Source organism: Sander lucioperca, chromosome 1, assembly GCF_008315115.2.
Source record: "Sander lucioperca isolate FBNREF2018 chromosome 1, SLUC_FBN_1.2, whole genome shotgun sequence".
Lineage (NCBI taxonomy): Eukaryota > Metazoa > Chordata > Actinopteri > Perciformes > Percidae > Sander > Sander lucioperca.
The window spans coordinates 2,813,554-2,818,938 of record NC_050173.1 but is presented as its reverse complement, the minus strand read 5'-3'; the positions used below and the strand labels follow the sequence as shown (position 1 = coordinate 2,818,938).

The window sequence follows — 5,385 nt, the reverse complement described above, 5'->3', positions numbered from 1 at the left end:
TAAACTAACAAAAGTGGGGCGCCTGGTTAGCTCACCTGGTAAAACGGGCGCCCATGTATACGAGGTTTACTCCTCGACGCAGTGGCCGCGGGTTCAACCCCGACCTGCGGCCCTTTGCTGTATGTCATTCCCTTTCTCTCTCCCATTTCAAATCTAAGCTGTCCTATACAAATAAAGGCCTAAAATGCCCAAAAAAATCTTGAAAAAAAAAACTAACAAAAGTGGATTCGTACACGCCCTAAACGCACCTGCGCCAGGCCCTTTACGCCATGCGCTTAGATCGTTAAAATAGGGCCCAGAGGGTCATCAAAGTAAATGGGAAACATTGTCTGGGATGTTCAGATATTTCACTGAATAAGTGAAATCTTTGACCAGCTGGTGGCTCAAATCATTTGTCAAAGTCAGTAGGATTCATCCTCTGGGGAACATGAATCTCAAAATGTTATAGAAATCCATCCAATATTCCAGTCTGGACCAAAGTGGTGAAACAACAGACTGACCAACATTGCTGTCCCTTTTACATCCATTTTTTCACTCCTTCCAACTCTAGAGAAAAACCTTTGAAAGCTTTAGTTCTGTGCCACAAAAACATTGCCAAGCTTCTCTGCTCTGTGGTGCTCACGGAACAACACAGGCCATTCTGGATGGAGTCTGCCAGTCTTCTTCATAATGGTCTCAATTGTTTATGATAAATGCACTAATGTCGAGAAAGTAATGTGTTTATGATTTATTGATCTTTGAGTGTTGCACATTTGAAATCAGCTTTGTTGCAGACGTGTGCGAACACTCTCTGTGTGCAGCACTTTCATTTAACATAATGCAATCCAGTGATATGAAATGCAACATAATGTGTGTGTGTACAGCGGCCACACAAAGAGTTACATCAGCAAGATGGAGAACAGCCAATGGGAATTATCATCCAATCAAAACAACACTGAGTGCTCTGTGTGTGTTGTTTTGTTGCTCTTATCTGCCTGCTATTCTACAGAGACCAACACAACAATAGCCACACAGCTCTCATTCACCATCAGCTGTCACTTGTACAATCCATCTGCTTTGTTTTCTTTGTTTATGTTGAGGATGAGTGGTCACATGAGGAAATTGTTGGATGAATTAACTCCAAGTTATAAAGGCCTTTATTGTCTTTGTGTCCTATCAAAGACCATCAGGAATGGATTCAAATGACTGTACAGAATCTTTAGTTCAACATAGTTGAAATGTGTCGACATGAGTTAGGGTAGCTCATCTGAACTATTCAATGAACATTTACGCCCTGTAGCTGTAGGCTTTGTCATCCTTTGAGATTCCACTCCCTAGGACTCAGAAATGTTCTGACATCTTGTTGTCACTGCTGAGTCACTTTGTTCTCTCAGCTGAAAAGTATGTTTTACAATCTCACAATTATTGTTGTTGTATGATGGTTTTGTTATTGTAACTTCGCCGCCAAAAAAAGACATATTACACAATCATATCTTATTCTAGAATGCTAAGTCCTGTTTTTTTATTATCAAACATGTTTTAAGGTAAATTACCTTGATTCCCAAATAAATTGAAAATCTAACTAAGGAGGTCACGTGACGCTCACTGGGAAATGACTGTGAGCTCCTGACACCATCCTGTAAATTACTGTTTTAAGTTTACTTCCTGCTAATTACTTGACAGCATTATACTTTGGTCAACTTCTGACATCTATCATGTCACTTCAACCTGCAAAAGAGACGCGACGACAGACCAACAAGCCTAAAAACACTGACCATGCTGCGGAAAAGACTGCTAGCGATAAAGATGGCGCTCCTGCACCAGCTACTGAAGCAGATGGATGCGAGCCAGAAGGCAGCCCTGGCGGAAATCAAGCAGACAATTACAGCAATAAGCGAGAAACTGGAAGTGTTTTCAGAACGACTGGATAATGTATAATGGATAATGACTCGGATTGCCATGCTTGAAGAAGCTACGGATGCGGCAAGGGCTAACCCTCCTTCTCCAATGTCTGAGCTAGCGAAAATGCAAAAATGGGTGGATGACCTAGAGGCTAGGAGGATGTGAGGGGAAGAATCCCGTTGAATTTCTGTAAAGGGTGCTACCTGAGCTCTTGGACGTGGACTTTACAAGGGGGCTTGTCATTGAACGTGCACATCGCACTCTGGCGCCACACCAGAAGGGCCGCCCGCCTAGAGCTATCGTGGCAAAGTTCCTGTGCTTTCAAGATGTGTCACAGATTCAATGTGTTAGGAGTTTCAGGGGATGTAGGACCCAAATGCAAGATGGCAGAAACAAGAGTAATCTCAAGGATTTATTTAAATGAAATCCAATGAACAAAAGGTGTCCTGGAACAGCAGGCAAAAAATCCAACAAAAACAGGAACCGGCAGAATCCAAAACAGGAACAGGTAAAACATCAGGAACACCGAGACCAACAGGGTAGATGACACACAGACACTCCAAACAACATACAATGATCTGACACAGGACAAGGGAAACACAAAGACTAAATACAGAGGGTAACGAGGTAACAAGAGGCAGGTGACACAAGGGCTGGGAAACAGGTGGAAAACATCAGGCAATCACAAGAGCAGGAAAACACAAGACATGAAGTAAAACCAGACAAGACAAGACAGAAAACCAGAATATCAAAATAAAACAGGAAACAGAACATAAAACAAGACAAGACCGAAAATCACAAGGAGACAAGACACGACAGAAAAACAGACTACCAAAACAAGACAAAATACACCAAACCCATAACACAATGTGCGGCGAGAGCTAAGGAGGAGATTATCTGGGAAAACAACAAAATCAAATCTACCCAGACTACACCAAAGCGGTAGAAGCGCAGTTTAAGGAATGCAAGAAAAAATTGAACGACCGGCGCATGAAGTTCACACTTGCCTGCCCTGCAAAGCTCAGGATTATTTCTGGCAACGGACTGGAGCATCATTTCAATGACACGGAAAAAGCCTTGGAATTCATCAACAAGCTGTAAGATTTCTGGATAGATGTGACTATAGACTGCATGACGTGGTCATATTTTTTGTTTAAAGTTGACTGATGAACTGCTAGCCTACTGCTCTTTTTTGGACACTGAAAGGACATATAGCTGGTAAACTTTTTCTGTTTAACACATTTTATTGATTTTTGCCAATAAAAAGACAATTCTGAACAACAAGCAGTTCAAATCTTGGCCATACAAAAGTGCAGTACAAGTGGTATAGAACAGCAATATAGCAATAATCAAATCACCCACCCCACCCTCATCCAATCGATTCATCCCAACCCCATCCCCATCCAGTCCAAACCGTACAGTCCGTCCTAAGAAATAGACACATTAATATGTATAATAAAGTATGTTACTATAAAGTAAATACCTATAAACATAAACACATCAGAAAAAAAATAAAAAAATAAGATACATACAAAAAATAAATAAATAAAATAAATAAATAAATGAAAAACCACGGGTGTGAGAAAAGGGGAGAAGAAGGGGGGGGGAGGGGTGTCATCATCTAGTCAGTTTCCTGTAAGGGTCTTTGTAAGTTCTCAAAGTATGTCAAAAAGGGGGTCCAAGTCCTCTCAAAGCTTTGTATGGAGCGATGTGTATCTAATTTTCTCCAGTTTCAGGAAAAACATAATGTCTCTTATCCATCTACCAAATGTGGGTGGTGTTTGTTCCTTCCACAGGAGTAATATCGGACGTCTAGCAAGCAAAGAGGTGAATGCTATAACAGCATAAGCCTTGCCTTTAAAGTGCCCATATTATGAAAAAAACACTTTTTCTGGGATTTGGGGTGTTATGTTGTGTCTCTGGTGCTTCCACACACATACAAACTTTGAAAAAAAATCCATCCATGCTGTTTAGAGTGAGATACAGTTTCTGAATATGTCCTGCCTTCAGTCTCTGGGTGAGCTGTTCAAAATCGGCACGGCTTGTGACGTCACAAGCCGAAACGAGCAGGCTAACCGCAACCATTAGCTCGTAGCGTTAGCATGCTAACGCTAAGGCTAACGCTAGCATGCTACCTCGTTCTCAATAGCAAAGCACTGCTACAACACACACAAGTTCACCATAATCTACAAAAGAACTACTTACATGTGCGCCCTCATTTAGAAGTCTCCCAGCTAATCCTGCCTTGTAACTGACCAAAGTTGTAGAAACAGCCTTTCTTTTACTGTCTATGGAGCTAGCTAGCTGACATGATCTACATCTGAGCTACTGGGCATGTGCAGTGCAATCAAAGATAGTACAGAAGAAGAAGAAGAAAAGAGGTCTCACTCTGTAGCTAAAACAGAGACCAGCTGAAAAGAGGAGCTGCAGCAGTGAGAGAGAGCACTGCAGTACAACAAAAATATGGTGTTTTTTGAAAATTAAATCATGTAAACCTATTCTGGTACAACATTAAAATACAATTATGAACCTGAAAATGAGCATAATATGGCTGCTTTAAGAGATTTAGTTTCTCGTGTAAAGCCAAATATGGCACATATTGGGTTTGGAGGGATATCTATAGCAAATATTTTGGAGTAGGCCTGAAATATGTCTGCCCAAAATGTCTTGAAGTAAGGGCAAGACCAGAACATATGTATGTGGTCAGCTGGCTGACTTTTACAGCGGGGACAAGCAGGATCAGTGCTAGGGACAATCTTGGCCAGTTTAGCCCTGGTCCAGTGTACTCTAAGGAGGACTTTAAGTTGAATTAGGCTGAGTCTGGCACAAGGAGAGGAGGTGTGTACTAGGCCAAGTGCTGCATCCCATTGATCCTCTCTCATTGCTTCCCCAAAGTCATCCTCCCAGAGCTGTCTTATTCCTTGCAGCGAAAGGGGAGAAATGTTGCAGATATCGTTATAAAGAATTGAAATTAAGCCTTTCCGATGCGGAGATAAAGAGAGAAAATTGTGTTTTTTTTGCAATGTTTTTCTGTACAAAATGTCTTACTTGGAGATATCTAAAGAAATGAGATTTTGGCAGGTCGAACTTCTCAGAGAGTTGTGCAAATGATCCAAAGCTGCCCTCAATAAAGAGATTGGAAATAGATGTAATGCCTTGCGCCAGCCATATCCCAAAGGCTGAGTCCAGGGTAGAGGGTGTTAAAATATTAAAGTTAAAATATCTTTTAAATTGTGACCAAATTCTGATTGAATTAAGAACAATGGGATTTGAGGAGAATTTGCTTAGTGGAGCAGGAGGAAAAGTGGCACATAGTACAGAACCTAGGTGGGCCGGGCTGCGTGTGCACTCCAGGTGTACCCAGGGCTCACTCCTATCAGGTTGGTATTTTTCTGTCCAAAACAACATTTTCTGAATATTACATGCCCAGTAATAATAAATAAAGTTGGGTAGTGCTAAGCCCTCAAGCCCTTTGGGTCTTTCAAGAGATTGCCTTTTGATCCT

At 41.4% G+C, this 5,385-nt stretch overlaps 1 long non-coding RNA gene across 1 annotated transcript; it reads left to right on the top strand.

The window, feature by feature from the left end:
* The first annotated feature begins 3,612 nt into the window (after positions 1–3,612).
* LOC116042211 lies at positions 3,613–4,870 on the top strand. The gene is made up of 2 exons (XR_004103154.1): positions 3,613–3,743; positions 4,443–4,870. It is a non-coding gene; the product is annotated as an uncharacterized LOC116042211 (long non-coding RNA).
* Positions 4,871–5,385: the final 515 nt, after the last annotated feature.